Raw genomic sequence first — 16,379 nt, 5'->3', positions numbered from 1 at the left:
TATTCCAGACTCAGAGTTACATATTTGAACGCAATGCATTACACTGCTTGGGCGTCATCGTTTGCGTGATCTTTTGAAGAAACGTAGCGTTGCAGAAACCTGGGATGGACTAAGGTGGACCGCCGTCATTGCAGCTCTCTGCTACGTCACTACACTGTCCACATGTTTCACAAATAGAGTTTGAGGAGACGTCGTCAGAGTCTGTATGTTGCTTAAATTCTCCAAAACAGTGGGCGCTAAAGATCAGCGCACGGTAGGCCATTGCATCCAATGAGCTCGAGTTGAAAAAGTATAATGCTTACAGCACCTGGTATTCCCAGGCGGTCACCCATCCAAGTACTAACCAGGCCCGACCCTGCTTAGCTTCCGAGATCAGACGAGATCGGGCGTGCCTAAGGTGGTATGGCCGTAAGCAATTAGAGACTTGACCATATTAGCTTTTATACAGGGAGAGGACGTAAGGAGTGAGAGCGCTGCCGTGGCCAGAGACGGGACTTGTACAGAAACAATGATTAGATCCATAATGAATGAATGAATACGTTATTCCAGACTCAGAGTTACATATTTGAACGCAATGCATTACACTGCTTTGGCGTCATCGTTTGCGTGATCTTTAGAAGAAACGTAGCGTTGCAAAACCTGGGATGGACTAAGGTGGACCGCCGTCATTGCAGCTCTCTGCTACGTCACTACACTGTCCACATGTTTCACAAATAGAGCTTGAGGAGACGTCGTCAGAGTCTGTATGTTGCTTAAATTCTCCAAAACAGTGGGCGCTAAAGATCAGCGCACGGTAGGCCATTGCATCCAATGAGCTCGAGTTGAAAAAGTATAATGCTTACAGCACCTGGTATTCCCAGGCGGTCACCCATCCAAGTACTAACCAGGCCCGACCCTGCTTAGCTTCCGAGATCAGACGAGATCGGGCGTGCCTATGGTGGTATGGCCGTAAGCATTTATAGACTTGACCATATTAGCTTTTATACAGGGGGAGGACGTAAGGAGTGAGAGCGCTGCCGTGGCCAGAGACGGGACTTGTACAGAAACAATGATTAGATCCATAATGAATGAATGAATACGTTATTCCAGACTCAGAGTTACATATTTGAACGCAATGCATTACACTGCTTGGCGTCATCGTTTGCGTGATCTTTTGAAGAAACGTAGCGTTGCAGAAACCTGGGATGGACTAAGGTGGACCGCCGTCATTGCAGCTCTCTGCTACGTCACTACACTGTCCACATGTTTCACAAATAGAGTTTGAGGAGACGTCGTCAGAGTCTGTATGTTGCTTAAATTCTCCAAAACAGTGGGCGCTAAAGATCAGCGCACGGTAGGCCATTGCATCCAATGAGCTCGAGTTGAAAAAGTATAATGCTTACAGCACCTGGTATTCCCAGGCGGTCACCCATCCAAGTACTAACCAGGCCCGACCCTGCTTAGCTTCCGAGATCAGACGAGATCGGGCGTGCCTAAGGTGGTATGGCCGTAAGCAATTATAGACTTGACCATATTAGCTTTTATACAGGGGGAGGACGTAAGGAGTGAGAGCGCTGCCGTGGCCAGAGACGGGACTTGTACAGAAACAATGATTAGATCCATAATGAATGAATGAATACGTTATTCCAGACTCAGAGTTACATATTTGAACGCAATGCATTACACTGCTTGGGCGTCATCGTTTGCGTGATCTTTTGAAGAAACGTAGCGTTGCAAAACCTGGGATGGACTAAGGTGGACCGCCGTCATTGCAGCTCTCTGCTACGTCACTACACTGTCCACATGTTTCACAAATAGAGTTTGAGGAGACGTCGTCAGAGTCTGTATGTTGCTTAAATTCTCCAAAACAGTGGGCGCTAAAGATCAGCGCACGGTAGGCCATTGCATCCAATGAGCTCGAGTTGAAAAAGTATAATGCTTACAGCACCTGGTATTCCCAGGCGGTCACCCATCCAAGTACTAACCAGGCCCGACCCTGCTTAGCTTCCGAGATCAGACGAGATCGGGCGTGCCTATGGTGGTATGGCCGTAAGCATTTATAGACTTGACCATATAAGCTTTTATACAGGGGGAGGACGTAAGGAGTGAGAGCGCTGCCGTGGCCAGAGACGGGACTTGTACAGAAACAATGATTAGATCCATAATGAATGAATGAATACGTTATTCCAGACTCAGAGCAACATATTTGAACGCAATGCATTACACTGCTTGGGCGTCATCGTTTGCGTGATCTTTTGAAGAAACGTAGCGTTGCAGAACCTGGGATGGACTAAGGTGGACCGCCGTCATTGCAGCTCTCTGCTACGTCACTACACTGTCCACATGTTTCACAAATAGAGTTTGAGGAGACGTCGTCAGAGTCTGTATGTTGCTTAAATTCTCCAAAACAGTGGGCGCTAAAGATCAGCGCACGGTAGGCCATTGCATCCAATGAGCTCGAGTTGAAAAAGTATAATGCTTACAGCACCTGGTATTCCCAGGCGGTCACCCATCCAAGTACTAACCAGGCCCGACCCTGCTTAGCTTCCGAGATCAGACGAGATCGGGCGTGCCTAAGGTGGTATGGCCGTAAGCATTTATAGACTTGACCATATTAGCTTTTATACAGGGGGAGGACGTAAGGAGTGAGAGCGCTGCCGTGGCCAGAGACGGGACTTGTACAGAAACAATGATTAGATCCATAATGAATGAATGAATACGTTATTCCAGACTCAGAGTTACATATTTGAACGCAATGCATTACACTGCTTGGGCGTCATCGTTTGCGTGATCTTTTGAAGAAACGTAGCGTTGCAGAACCTGGGATGGACTAAGGTGGACCGCCGTCATTGCAGCTCTCTGCTACGTCACTACACTGTCCACATGTTTCACAAATAGAGTTTGAGGAGACGTCGTCAGAGTCTGTATGTTGCTTAAATTCTCCAAAACAGTGGGCGCTAAAGATCAGCGCACGGTAGGCCATTGCATCCAATGAGCTCGAGTTGAAAAAGTATAATGCTTACAGCACCTGGTATTCCCAGGCGGTCACCCATCCAAGTACTAACCAGGCCCGACCCTGCTTAGCTTCCGAGATCAGACGAGATCGGGCGTGCCTAAGGTGGTATGGCCGTAAGCAATTATAGACTTGACCATATTAGCTTTTATACAGGGGGAGGACGTAAGGAGTGAGAGCGCTGCCGTGGCCAGAGACGGGACTTGTACAGAAACAATGATTAGATCCATAATGAATGAATGAATACGTTATTCCAGACTCAGAGCAACATATTTGAACGCAATGCATTACACTGCTTGGGCGTCATCGTTTGCGTGATCTTTTGAAGAAACGTAGCGTTGCAAAACCTGGGATGGACTAAGGTGGACCGCCGTCATTGCAGCTCTCTGCTACGTCACTACACTGTCCACATGTTTCACAAATAGAGTTTGAGGAGACGTCGTCAGAGTCTGTATGTTGCTTAAATTCTCCAAAACAGTGGGCGCTAAAGATCAGCGCACGGTAGGCCATTGCATCCAATGAGCTCGAGTTGAAAAAGTATAATGCTTACAGCACCTGGTATTCCCAGGCGGTCACCCATCCAAGTACTAACCAGGCCCGACCCTGCTTAGCTTCCGAGATCAGACGAGATCGGGCGTGCCTAAGGTGGTATGGCCGTAAGCAATTATAGACTTGACCATATTAGCTTTTATACAGGGGGAGGACGTAAGGAGTGAGAGCGCTGCCGTGGCCAGAGACGGGACTTGTACAGAAACAATGATTAGATCCATAATGAATGAATGAATACGTTATTCCAGACTCAGAGTTACATATTTGAACGCAATGCATTACACTGCTTGGGCGTCATCGTTTGCGTGATCTTTTGAAGAAACGTAGCGTTGCAAAACCTGGGATGGACTAAGGTGGACCGCCGTCATTGCAGCTCTCTGCTACGTCACTACACTGTCCACATGTTTCACAAATAGAGTTTGAGGAGACGTCGTCAGAGTCTGTATGTTGCTTAAATTCTCCAAAACAGTGGGCGCTAAAGATCAGCGCACGGTAGGCCATTGCATCCAATGAGCTCGAGTTGAAAAAGTATAATGCTTACAGCACCTGGTATTCCAGGCGGTCACCCATCCAAGTACTAACCAGGCCCGACCCTGCTTAGCTTCCGAGATCAGACGAGATCGGCGTGCCTAAGGTGGTATGGCCGTAAGCAATTATAGACTTGACCATAGTAAGCTTTTATACAGGGGGAGGACGTAAGGAGTGAGAGCGCTGCCGTGGCCAGAGACGGGACTTGTACAGAAACAATGATTAGATCCATAATGAATGAATGAATACGTTATTCCAGACTCAGAGTTACATATTTGAACGCAATGCATTACACTGCTTGGGCGTCATCGTTTGCGTGATCTTTTGAAGAAACGTAGCGTTGCAAAACCTGGGATGGACTAAGGTGGACCGCCGTCATTGCAGCTCTCTGCTACGTCACTACACTGTCCACATGTTTCACAAATAGAGTTTGAGGAGACGTCGTCAGAGTCTGTATGTTGCTTAAATTCTCCAAAACAGTGGGCGCTAAAGATCAGCGCACGGTAGGCCATTGCATCCAATGAGCTCGAGTTGAAAAAGTATAATGCTTACAGCACCTGGTATTCCCAGGCGGTCACCCATCCAAGTACTAACCAGGCCCGACCCTGCTTAGCTTCCGAGATCAGACGAGATCGGGCGTGCCTAAGGTGGTATGGCCGTAAGCAATTATAGACTTGACCATATTAGCTTTTATACAGGGGGAGGACGTAAGGAGTGAGAGCGCTGCCGTGGCCAGAGACGGGACTTGTACAGAAACAATGATTAGATCCATAATGAATGAATGAATACGTTATTCCAGACTCAGAGTTACATATTTGAACGCAATGCATTACACTGCTTGGGCGTCATCGTTTGCGTGATCTTTTGAAGAAACGTAGCGTTGCAAAACCTGGGATGGACTAAGGTGGACCGCCGTCATTGCAGCTCTCTGCTACGTCACTACACTGTCCACATGTTTCACAAATAGAGTTTGAGGAGACGTCGTCAGAGTCTGTATGTTGCTTAAATTCTCCAAAACAGTGGGCGCTAAAGATCAGCGCACGGTAGGCCATTGCATCCAATGAGCTCGAGTTGAAAAAGTATAATGCTTACAGCACCTGGTATTCCCAGGCGGTCACCCATCCAAGTACTAACCAGGCCCGACCCTGCTTAGCTTCCGAGATCAGACGAGATCGGGCGTGCCTAAGGTGGTATGGCCGTAAGCATTTATAGACTTGACCATATTAGCTTTTATACAGGGGGAGGACGTAAGGAGTGAGAGCGCTGCCGTGGCCAGAGACGGGACTTGTACAGAAACAATGATTAGATCCATAATGAATGAATGAATACGTTATTCCAGACTCAGAGTTACATATTTGAACGCAATGCATTACACTGCTTGGGCGTCATCGTTTGCGTGATCTTTTGAAGAAACGTAGCGTTGCAAAACCTGGGATGGACTAAGGTGGACCGCCGTCATTGCAGCTCTCTGCTACGTCACTACACTGTCCACATGTTTCACAAATAGAGTTTGAGGAGACGTCGTCAGAGTCTGTATGTTGCTTAAATTCTCCAAAACAGTGGGCGCTAAAGATCAGCGCACGGTAGGCCATTGCATCCAATGAGCTCGAGTTGAAAAAGTATAATGCTTACAGCACCTGGTATTCCCAGGCGGTCACCCATCCAAGTACTAACCAGGCCCGACCCTGCTTAGCTTCCGAGATCAGACGAGATCGGGCGTGCCTAAGGTGGTATGGCCGTAAGCATTTATAGACTTGACCATATTAGCTTTTATACAGGGGGAGGACGTAAGGAGTGAGAGCGCTGCCGTGGCCAGAGACGGGACTTGTACAGAAACAATGATTAGATCCATAATGAATGAATGAATACGTTATTCCAGACTCAGAGTTACATATTTGAACGCAATGCATTACACTGCTTGGGCGTCATCGTTTGCGTGATCTTTTGAAGAAACGTAGCGTTGCAAAACCTGGGATGGACTAAGGTGGACCGCCGTCATTGCAGCTCTCTGCTACGTCACTACACTGTCCACATGTTTCACAAATAGAGTTTGAGGAGACGTCGTCAGAGTCTGTATGTTGCTTAAATTCTCCAAAACAGTGGGCGCTAAAGATCAGCGCACGGTAGGCCATTGCATCCAATGAGCTCGAGTTGAAAAAGTATAATGCTTACAGCACCTGGTATTCCCAGGCGGTCACCCATCCAAGTACTAACCAGGCCCGACCCTGCTTAGCTTCCGAGATCAGACGAGATCGGGCGTGCCTAAGGTGGTATGGCCGTAAGCATTTATAGACTTGACCATATTAGCTTTTATACAGGGGGAGGACGTAAGGAGTGAGAGCGCTGCCGTGGCCAGAGACGGGACTTGTACAGAAACAATGATTAGATCCATAATGAATGAATGAATACGTTATTCCAGACTCAGAGTTACATATTTGAACGCAATGCATTACACTGCTTGGGCGTCATCGTTTGCGTGATCTTTTGAAGAAACGTAGCGTTGCAAAACCTGGGATGGACTAAGGTGGACCGCCGTCATTGCAGCTCTCTACTACGTCACTACACTGTCCACATGTTTCACAAATAGAGTTTGAGGAGACGTCGTCAGAGTCTGTATGTTGCTTAAATTCTCCAAAACAGTGGGCGCTAAAGATCAGCGCACGGTAGGCCATTGCATCCAATGAGCTCGAGTTGAAATAGTATAATGCTTACAGCACCTGGTATTCCCAGGCGGTCACCCATCCAAGTACTAACCAGCCCCAACCCTGCTTAGCTTCCGAGATCAGACGAGATCGGGCGTGCCTAAGGTGGTATGGCCGTAAGCATTTATAGACTTGACCATATTAGCTTTTATACAGGGGGAGGACGTAAGGAGTGAGAGCGCTGCCGTGGCCAGAGACGGGACTTGTACAGAAACAATGATTAGATCCATAATGAATGAATGAATACGTTATTCCAGACTCAGAGTTACATATTTGAACGCAATGCATTACACTGCTTGGGCGTCATCGTTTGCGTGATCTTTTGAAGAAACGTAGCGTTGCAAAACCTGGGATGGACTAAGGTGGACCGCCGTCATTGCAGCTCTCTGCTACGTCACTACACGGTCCACATGTTTCACAAATAGAGTTTGAGGAGACGTCGTCAGAGTCTGTATGTTGCTTAAATTCTCCAAAACAGTGGGCGCTAAAGATCAGCGCACGGTAGGCCATTGCATCCAATGAGCTCGAGTTGAAAAAGTATAATGCTTACAGCACCTGGTATTCCCAGGCGGTCACCCATCCAAGTACTAACCAGGCCCGACCCTGCTTAGCTTCCGAGATCAGACGAGATCGGGCGTGCCTAAGGTGGTATGGCCGTAAGCAATTATAGACTTGACCATATTAGCTTTTATACAGGGGGAGGACGTAAGGAGTGAGAGCGCTGCCGTGGCCAGAGACGGGACTTGTACAGAAACAATGATTAGATCCATAATGAATGAATGAATACGTTATTCCAGACTCAGAGTTACATATTTGAACGCAATGCATTACACTGCTTGGGCGTCATCGTTTGCGTGATCTTTTGAAGAAACGTAGCGTTGCAAAACCTGGGATGGACTAAGGTGGACCGCCGTCATTGCAGCTCTCTGCTACGTCACTACACTGTCCACATGTTTCACAAATAGAGTTTGAGGAGACGTCGTCAGAGTCTGTATGTTGCTTAAATTCTCCAAAACAGTGGGCGCTAAAGATCAGCGCACGGTAGGCCATTGCATCCAATGAGCTCGAGTTGAAAAAGTATAATGCTTACAGCACCTGGTATTCCCAGGCGGTCACCCATCCAAGTACTAACCAGGCCCGACCCTGCTTAGCTTCCGAAATCAGACGAGATCGGGCGTGCCTAAGGTGGTATGGCCGTAAGCAATTATAGACTTGACCATATTAGCTTTTATACAGGGGGAGGACGTAAGGAGTGAGAGCGCTGCCGTGGCCAGAGACGGGACTTGTACAGAAACAATGATTAGATCCATAATGAATGAATGAATACGTTATTCCAGACTCAGAGTTACATATTTGAACGCAATGCATTACACTGCTTGGGCGTCATCGTTTGCGTGATCTTTTGAAGAAACGTAGCGTTGCAAAACCTGGGATGGACTAAGGTGGACCGCCGTCATTGCAGCTCTCTGCTACGTCACTACACTGTCCACATGTTTCACAAATAGAGTTTGAGGAGACGTCGTCAGAGTCTGTATGTTGCTTAAATTCTCCAAAACAGTGGGCGCTAAAGATCAGCGCACGGTAGGCCATTGCATCCAATGAGCTCGAGTTGAAAAAGTATAATGCTTACAGCACCTGGTATTCCCAGGCGGTCACCCATCCAAGTACTAACCAGGCCCGACCCTGCTTAGCTTCCGAGATCAGACGATGTTAGATTTCAGCTTATTTCTAAACTGTTCGGACAGACTCTGCGTTGTGTATTTTCAGTCGTAGTAGTAATTCTTGAAGTCGAAAACAAAGCAGCTTGACAGGTTGGATTAGAGGGTTGAATAGATGGTTTATTCCAGGATGTACAGCGAGATACAGACTTAGGTTGAATAATCTATAGTGGACCCGGTGGTCGATGACTTGTTCCTCGGCTGTCGAAACCCTCTACTCGTCGAACCAAAGGGTTGGGGCGAGTATTATACAAAAAGGGGATACAGGAATAACACGTGAACAGACGCACTCTCAGCCTTGATAAGGTATCTGGCCCTGGCCATGTCCCGGAGGACCAGGTTCAACCTTGTTGAAACATAACAATGGCAGAATGTTGGGGATAACACCTTGTATCAGTATGAGAGGCCCTGGCCTGTTCCTAGACTAGAAATGTGAAGGATGAGAGAGACACTAAAATACACCAACATTCTACATTCCTCCCTCTTGATCATACTAAACATAGTTTAAAGATCACCAACAAAAAGAGAATTCAGTGTATTTTCTGGTGACCCATTAATAATTAACTAAATCAATGAAAGAAAGCATAAAAGGCAAAAGACAAGTAAATTTAAATCATACACAAGTAAACCAGGTGTAGGCCACTATAATAAACAAAATAACAAACTCATTAGGTTACACATGATTAAACCAAAACAGATACAAATTTTAAAGAATCAAGAAGGTCAACTGTCCAGGCCCCTCCCTCTGCTTGGCAGTGAAGCTCCACCATTCTTCAATAGCTTCCACTGTTCCCAGCAGAAGGAAGTGGTTCCGTTCCTCTAAACAAAATTAATGGCCTCAGTGGAAGGCCTAGCCTTAGAAACGTTGCGAAGTCTGGGGCACCAGACCTTGCGATGGGGTGGGCTCTCTAACACAGCCACCCTAAGGGGGGCTAACAAGATCGGGGCAGTCCCCGGGGGGGTCGGTCGGGGGGCGGTCATTCGGTGAAACACACAGAGAGCTATCTTGACGACCACATAGAGCATAATAACGGGAAGGACAAACGGCTGTAAGATTTGGACTATCTGATTGTGACGCCATAGTTTGGAATGATAGCAGCAAAGACTCTCTGAGTTGGAGTAGCAACTGCACGCTTAGATCTAATTGTAGCATTACTCTTCAAATGTTCCTCTGACACAATCTCCAAAGCAGGCACTATATAGGCGACATAACATGAACCACTCCAATTAGGAGGCAGATATGAATAAGCGTCCTGTCCACACACAAACATGGTCCCATTTACCGCAGGTAAGGCATCAGTGGCAATCGTTTGGCCAGGTGAATCACCAGGACTGGGGGTAGGGGGACATTCACCGAAAGATTCTTCTCTGATATGGAAACCTGTTTCTGGCCCACAATAGCTGAATATGAACACACACTCTTACCCATATCCCGCCCCTTCCCTTCATTGGTCCAACAAATGACACCCTTAGGAGCATAGCTCAATTTGATCTTAATTGGGGGGCCTGCATCCATTGGGACAGTGTAATAGGAAACCTGTGGTGCTGCTACAGATCCAGATCTAGGGTTACCTCTGATGACATCATGTTTATAAGCTGCGACATACTCGGGGATGGTGAACGGGACAGCGAGGTAAGGATATACCTGAGATGAAGCTGGCATAAGCCCACAAACCCAACATGACTGCTCCCTTTTAGCCTTAGCTAACCCATGGGCAGTTTGTAAAAATGTGTTATCTTTGTGGATTACATCATGGCTGTCAAATGAACAATTTCCCCCTGTAAATAGATGGCACAACAACATCCCAAACAATACTGGTAACATCATGACTCAGTTGGTTTTGAGTAGCAGTTGCAACAGAGTTCTTTTCAAGTTGATGGATGGCCACCGCAGGTGTGATGGGGGATGAGGATGAAAGTTCGTAGTAGGGCGTCAGGACAAACACAGACACAGTTCAGTTCAAGGACTCATCAAGTGTCCGTGTCTCCTGGATCTCCCAGGTACGATGAAACATGAAACAAAGAAAAAGTGCAGTATCAGTCATGGGGGAGGCATTGTCACAGCCTCCAACATTAATGATGATCAACTATGTTTGTAATTGTCTTAATGATTCGATAAACAATGAAAAATGATCATACAAAAATAAATCGCTTGATTCAAAAATGGTTATATCAGTAATCAGTAATCAGTCATCATAGTTCTCAATAAACCTTGTGTGAATGAATGAATGATTGAACCTTTGTTCAAAAATAAAACAAAACAAACAAAATGTTCTAAAGCTGAGCAGTTGTGTCAAGAAGGAACCAACATGAACTTAGATAGGCAGTGACAAAAGTCCTAGCATCTTTCGAAGACTAACCTCTTGTGAAAATAAAGGAATGAAAATAACAAACACTCAAACACTCCCTACTCTTCACCCCGTATCAGTTAGTTTGCGTGCCAAATCTAACGAGTGTCATTCCAAGTTGGTGTTATTGTTGGTTTCCGACAATGAATCGCATATGCGGCTGAGTTCTTCACCACTCTGCGACTGTAATTTCTTCCATAGTTCCTTCATTTTGTCTGAGCGGTTTTCTTCCCCTACTCTCTCGTTGGAGCGGTCACGGTACATCTTTCGAGGGGCTTTACATTCTCTTATCCAGTGTCCAATTTGTCCACAGTTGTGGCATGGTCGAGGTTCTTTCTGTCTGTCTGACTGGGGGAATCGTCCTCTGTCCCTGTTGGACTGGGGGAATCTTTCTCGTTCCCTTGCCATTCCCTTCTTCTCGTCCACCAGGAATCGAATCCTGACTTCTTCATCTCGATCCACCTTTTCTCCGAATTCCTTGATCTCTGCCATTGTGCTGCTTCGGTTGTCCCAGCCGGGAAACCTTGTCTTTACTCCCCTTCGGATCTCCGGCAGTACCTGCTGGAGGTACATGGTCTTCAGAGGCAAGTCCTGTGACTGGTCGATGGTGTCCATATCATATTCAGTTTGGCCTGAGTGCAGCAAATAACATTCGAAGAAGCGCTCGTTGAACTGGTCCAGACTCTCGTCTTCCTTCTGCAAACAACGTGTGATTGTTGTCCAGTTGACCTGTGCCTTGGAGTGCTTTTGGATCCACGCCTTTATGGCCTCCCATCCCTTCTCTGGTCTCATTCCGTCTTCTCCAAGGGCATCTTCCACCTCGTATCGAATCTGGGTGCGCTCAGTGCTGCTCAGGTGTTTGAACAATATGGCAAGCCCATCGTAGGGGTGGAGTTCGTACAGAAGCATCAGTTGTTTCAGTTTCATCCATGGCTGTAGGCCTGCTTTCTTTGGGTGGTCGATCTCCGCACTCCATTTTTCGATGTTTTTCGGGCTGGAGGGTTCATAGAGGATTGTGCGACCCTCAGCGCTTTCTATCTTCTTCAAGGGCCTGAGGTTAACTATTTCGTCTTTCTCATCAACCTTGTTCAGACAGGCAATGCTCACTGCCCTCTTGTGGGCAGACTTGCGAAGACGCTCTCCCTCTTTGTCTTCTTCTTCACTCTCCTCTTCCTTGGATGTGGTCTTGATGTGTGGTGTGATTGCGCCTCCCATCACGCTGCAGTGCGGTTGTATGTTGTCATCAAATCCTCCAATGCGTGATTCATTCTTAGTCACTGCTCCAGGCCTCACCTGGGAGAATTGTTGTATTGGGGGGTTCGGATGCAGAAATTGTTGTGGGATGGAGGAATGTGGTGTGATTGGGGAGAATTGGGGAAATTGTTGTGAAACACACAGAGTGTGTTGTACAGGGGGAGCATAGTCAGGTGGGGCAGATGGATTTCCCTTCCGTGGCACGTGGGGGGTACTGCAGATGACCGGGTACTCGCCTATAAAGCTGTTGACGGCTGAGAGAACACTGTGTCTTGACTCCTGTAAACCACCAGGTGGCGACGATGGCTGCATCGGGAAGATGTATTCCCCATCTGGGCCACACGATGGCAGTGTGGGGTACATGCGACCATAGACTCCCAAAACTCCCCCTCCGTTGCCTTGGTCACCCCCCCTTGGGGGCCCTGAGTCGAGGGGGCGGGCCGCTATCAGTCCTTCTCTGACTAGCGTCTGGTGTAGGTCTCTCTCCCGAGTCAATTCATCCTTTAACAAACGAATTTCATCGGCCAGCAGTTTGATTTGCTCTCTTGTCTTTCTCTGAGCATCTTCATAGTGAGCAGTTGTCCTTTCCAATTCATCTCTCTTTTTGTTGCTGACATGCTTGATAAAGTAGCGCTTACACTGAGACAATAGTAACAACCCAACTGGTTCACTTCGTCTAGTCTTCTTGACCCAGTCTTTGAAAACCATCCAGATCGATTCCTTTGGCCAGCGTTTAGTTTGGGGGTCCATTGTTATCTCATATGTTATGCGAAGTTTATTTTCGGTTCCTTGCAAATCATGTCTGTCGTTGAAGAATCTAGACAGAGTCTCACTAATTGAATAAATATCAATCTCTCTAACCTCCACTTCAAAAGAATCTTGTTCTTTTCTTTCGGATGCATTGGGACTTTGATTGCTATCTTTTTCCTCCTCCTCTTCCTTCTTCCTTCCTTTAACTTTCGGCATTTTTCCTATCTTTTTCTATCTGTAAAGTAACTAAAACTAGCGACCAATCGCTGCTTAGAAAGAAACAAATAGACGCCTCCCACGGAGCTCGGTATGCCAACAACAGATGATGGCACACTTTTCCCTTCTTCGATTAAAAACAATATATGTGATTCCTCGGCGGGGATCAAAACAACATAGCACAAACAAAAACTCTAGCGATTCATGTAACCTCACCAGTGAATTCAATACAAGTACGGTTTCACTCCTTGTCCAACAAGTCGTAAAACAAAAGCCCTGAGCAAACCAGACGTCTTAAGTTATATTCAGGACACGTATCAACATTGACAAACTAGCAAAGATGAACAAATCACTTGAATGACATGCTATTACAATATTCTAGGACTCAATCCCAGCTCAAAGGCCTTATTCAACAAACAATATTCTAGGACTCAAACCCAGACCAAAGGCCTTATTCAACAAACAATATTCTAGGACTCAAACCCAGACCAAAGGCCTTATTCAACAAACAATATTCTAGGACTCAAACCCAGACCAAAGGCCTTATTCAACAAACAATATTCTAGGACTCAAACCCAGACCAAAGGCCTTATTCAACAAACAATATTCTAGGACTCAAACCCAGACCAAAGGCCTTATTCAACAAACAATCAATAGTTTCATATGGCGTATATTCAGTGATTATTACACAAACTCTTAATCACTAATACAGGTCCTCACTTCGTCAAGCTCTTAATGACACAACTTCATTACTCAGCAAATGTAGTGCAGCCTAATAGTAAAACAAATAATAATAATCACAGTTATGTGTGTGTAGATTATTTTAAGATTACTTTCTTGTTCTTTTCTCTTGGTCGAGAGTGTGGAATGAGATTCAGTCACCGTTGATTCCCACGTGGTGCATAGAGATGCGCTGGTTCAGCCGCGTTGTGGATGCGGGTCCCTCGGCAGGGCAGGCGTTGATCAGACGTCTTCCCAGGCAGGGCGCGCGCTCTTCTCGGTCACAGGGCAATCTTCAGAGGCAATCGTCTTCTCACTCCTCTCTCTTCAAGACGGTGTCACGGCACCAAATGTTAGATTTCAGCTTATTTCTAAACTGTTCGGACAGACTCTGCGTTGTGTATTTTCAGTCGTAGTAGTAATTCTTGAAGTCGAAAACAAAGCAGCTTGACAGGTTGGATTAGAGGGTTGAATAGATGGTTTATTCCAGGATGTACAGCGAGATACAGACTTAGGTTGAATAATCTATAGTGGACCCGGTGGTCGATGACTTGTTCCTCGGCTGTCGAAACCCTCTACTCGTCGAACCAAAGGGTTGGGGCGAGTATTATACAAAAAGGGGATACAGGAATAACACGTGAACAGACGCACTCTCAGCCTTGATAAGGTATCTGGCCCTGGCCATGTCCCGGAGGACCAGGTTCAACCTTGTTGAAACATAACAATGGCAGAATGTTGGGGATAACACCTTGTATCAGTATGAGAGGCCCTGGCCTGTTCCTAGACTAGAAATGTGAAGGATGAGAGAGACACTAAAATACACCAACATTCTACATATTTGAACGCAATGCATTACACTGCTTGGGCGTCATCGTTTGCGTGATCTTTTGAAGAAACGTAGCGTTGCAAAACCTGGGATGGACTAAGGTGGACCGCCGTCATTGCAGCTCTCTGCTACGTCACTACACTGTCCACATGTTTCACAAATAGAGTTTGAGGAGACGTCGTCAGAGTCTGTATGTTGCTTAAATTCTCCAAAACAGTGGGCGCTAAAGATCAGCGCACGGTAGGCCATTGCATCCAATGAGCTCGAGTTGAAAAAGTATAATGCTTACAGCACCTGGTATTCCCAGGCGGTCACCCATCCAAGTACTAACCAGGCCCGACCCTGCTTAGCTTCCGAGATCAGACGAGATCGGGCGTGCCTAAGGTGGTATGGCCGTAAGCAATTATAGACTTGACCATATTAGCTTTTATACAGGGGGAGGACGTAAGGAGTGAGAGCGCTGCCGTGGCCAGAGACGGGACTTGTACAGAAACAATGATTAGATCCATAATGAATGAATGAATACGTTATTCCAGACTCAGAGTTACATATTTGAACGCAATGCATTACACTGCTTGGGCGTCATCGTTTGCGTGATCTTTTGAAGAAACGTAGCGTTGCAAAACCTGGGATGGACTAAGGTGGACCGCCGTCATTGCAGCTCTCTGCTACGTCACTACACTGTCCACATGTTTCACAAATAGAGTTTGAGGAGACGTCGTCAGAGTCTGTATGTTGCTTAAATTCTCCAAAACAGTGGGCGCTAAAGATCAGCGCACGGTAGGCCATTGCATCCAATGAGCTCGAGTTGAAAAAGTATAATGCTTACAGCACCTGGTATTCCCAGGCGGTCACCCATCCAAGTACTAACCAGGCCCGACCCTGCTTAGCTTCCGAGATCAGACGAGATCGGGCGTGCCTAAGGTGGTATGGCCGTAAGCATTTATAGACTTGACCATATTAGCTTTTATACAGGAGGAGGACGTAAGGAGTGAGAGCGCTGCCGTGGCCAGAGACGGGACTTGTACAGAAACAATGATTAGATCCATAATGAATGAATGAATACGTTATTCCAGACTCAGAGTTACATATTTGAACGCAATGCATTACACTGCTTGGGCGTCATCGTTTGCGTGATCTTTTGAAGAAACGTAGCGTTGCAGAACCTGGGATGGACTAAGGTGGACCGCCGTCATTGCAGCTCTCTGCTACGTCACTACACTGTCCACATGTTTCACAAATAGAGTTTGAGGAGACGTCGTCAGAGTCTGTATGTTGCTTAAATTCTCCAAAACAGTGGGCGCTAAAGATCAGCGCACGGTAGGCCATTGCATCCAATGAGCTCGAGTTGAAAAAGTATAATGCTTACAGCACCTGGTATTCCCAGGCGGTCACCCATCCAAGTACTAACCAGGCCCTACCCAGCTTAGCTTCCGAGATCAGACGAGATCGGGCGTGCCTAAGGTGGTATGGCCGTAAGCAATTATAGACTTGACCATATTAGCTTTTATACAGGGGGAGGACGTAAGGAGTGAGAGCGCTGCCGTGGCCAGAGACGGGACTTGTACAGAAACAATGATTAGATCCATAATGAATGAATGAATACGTTATTCCAGACTCAGAGTAACATATTTGAACGCAATGCATTACACTGCTTGGGCGTCATCGTTTGCGTGATCTTTTGAAGAAACGTAGCGTTGCAAAACCTGGGATGGACTAAGGTGGACCGCCGTCATTGCAGCTCTCTGCTACGTCACTACACTGTCCACATGTTTC

At 46.6% G+C, this 16,379-nt stretch overlaps 17 non-coding genes and 1 pseudogene across 17 annotated transcripts; all 18 read right to left on the bottom strand.

Annotated features, from left to right (window-relative positions):
* Window positions 1-295: 295 nt before the first annotated feature.
* LOC115538390 (5S ribosomal RNA) lies at window positions 296-414 on the bottom strand. Its single transcript, XR_003975287.1, has one exon. It is a non-coding gene; the product is annotated as a 5S ribosomal RNA (ribosomal RNA).
* A 421-nt stretch (window positions 415-835) lies between these two features.
* LOC115538312 (5S ribosomal RNA) lies at window positions 836-954 on the bottom strand. The gene has a single exon (XR_003975221.1). It is a non-coding gene; the product is annotated as a 5S ribosomal RNA (ribosomal RNA).
* Window positions 955-1,375: 421 nt separating this feature from the next.
* Window positions 1,376-1,494, bottom strand: LOC115538389 (5S ribosomal RNA). The gene has a single exon (XR_003975286.1). It is a non-coding gene; the product is annotated as a 5S ribosomal RNA (ribosomal RNA).
* A 421-nt stretch (window positions 1,495-1,915) lies between these two features.
* Window positions 1,916-2,034, bottom strand: LOC115538311 (5S ribosomal RNA). Its single transcript, XR_003975220.1, has one exon. It is a non-coding gene; the product is annotated as a 5S ribosomal RNA (ribosomal RNA).
* A 421-nt stretch (window positions 2,035-2,455) lies between these two features.
* On the bottom strand, window positions 2,456-2,574 carry LOC115538388 (5S ribosomal RNA). Its single transcript, XR_003975285.1, has one exon. It is a non-coding gene; the product is annotated as a 5S ribosomal RNA (ribosomal RNA).
* A 421-nt stretch (window positions 2,575-2,995) lies between these two features.
* Window positions 2,996-3,114, bottom strand: LOC115538387 (5S ribosomal RNA). The gene has a single exon (XR_003975284.1). It is a non-coding gene; the product is annotated as a 5S ribosomal RNA (ribosomal RNA).
* A 421-nt stretch (window positions 3,115-3,535) lies between these two features.
* On the bottom strand, window positions 3,536-3,654 carry LOC115538386 (5S ribosomal RNA). The gene has a single exon (XR_003975283.1). It is a non-coding gene; the product is annotated as a 5S ribosomal RNA (ribosomal RNA).
* Window positions 3,655-4,075: 421 nt separating this feature from the next.
* On the bottom strand, window positions 4,076-4,192 carry LOC115538349 (uncharacterized; annotated as a pseudogene).
* Window positions 4,193-4,614: 422 nt separating this feature from the next.
* LOC115538385 (5S ribosomal RNA) lies at window positions 4,615-4,733 on the bottom strand. Its single transcript, XR_003975282.1, has one exon. It is a non-coding gene; the product is annotated as a 5S ribosomal RNA (ribosomal RNA).
* A 421-nt stretch (window positions 4,734-5,154) lies between these two features.
* Window positions 5,155-5,273, bottom strand: LOC115538383 (5S ribosomal RNA). The gene has a single exon (XR_003975280.1). It is a non-coding gene; the product is annotated as a 5S ribosomal RNA (ribosomal RNA).
* A 421-nt stretch (window positions 5,274-5,694) lies between these two features.
* On the bottom strand, window positions 5,695-5,813 carry LOC115538382 (5S ribosomal RNA). The gene has a single exon (XR_003975279.1). It is a non-coding gene; the product is annotated as a 5S ribosomal RNA (ribosomal RNA).
* A 421-nt stretch (window positions 5,814-6,234) lies between these two features.
* Window positions 6,235-6,353, bottom strand: LOC115538381 (5S ribosomal RNA). The gene has a single exon (XR_003975278.1). It is a non-coding gene; the product is annotated as a 5S ribosomal RNA (ribosomal RNA).
* A 421-nt stretch (window positions 6,354-6,774) lies between these two features.
* On the bottom strand, window positions 6,775-6,893 carry LOC115538338 (5S ribosomal RNA). The gene has a single exon (XR_003975245.1). It is a non-coding gene; the product is annotated as a 5S ribosomal RNA (ribosomal RNA).
* Window positions 6,894-7,314: 421 nt separating this feature from the next.
* On the bottom strand, window positions 7,315-7,433 carry LOC115538380 (5S ribosomal RNA). The gene has a single exon (XR_003975277.1). It is a non-coding gene; the product is annotated as a 5S ribosomal RNA (ribosomal RNA).
* Window positions 7,434-7,854: 421 nt separating this feature from the next.
* On the bottom strand, window positions 7,855-7,973 carry LOC115538326 (5S ribosomal RNA). The gene has a single exon (XR_003975234.1). It is a non-coding gene; the product is annotated as a 5S ribosomal RNA (ribosomal RNA).
* Window positions 7,974-14,885: 6,912 nt separating this feature from the next.
* On the bottom strand, window positions 14,886-15,004 carry LOC115538379 (5S ribosomal RNA). The gene has a single exon (XR_003975276.1). It is a non-coding gene; the product is annotated as a 5S ribosomal RNA (ribosomal RNA).
* Window positions 15,005-15,425: 421 nt separating this feature from the next.
* Window positions 15,426-15,544, bottom strand: LOC115538378 (5S ribosomal RNA). The gene has a single exon (XR_003975275.1). It is a non-coding gene; the product is annotated as a 5S ribosomal RNA (ribosomal RNA).
* Window positions 15,545-15,965: 421 nt separating this feature from the next.
* Window positions 15,966-16,084, bottom strand: LOC115538324 (5S ribosomal RNA). The gene has a single exon (XR_003975232.1). It is a non-coding gene; the product is annotated as a 5S ribosomal RNA (ribosomal RNA).
* Window positions 16,085-16,379: the final 295 nt, after the last annotated feature.

This window comes from Gadus morhua, unplaced genomic scaffold, assembly GCF_902167405.1.
Source record: "Gadus morhua unplaced genomic scaffold, gadMor3.0, whole genome shotgun sequence".
In the NCBI taxonomy this organism is placed as follows: domain Eukaryota; kingdom Metazoa; phylum Chordata; class Actinopteri; order Gadiformes; family Gadidae; genus Gadus; species Gadus morhua.
Note: the sequence above shows the minus strand (reverse complement) of the source record. Positions and strands in the feature narration are given on the sequence as shown.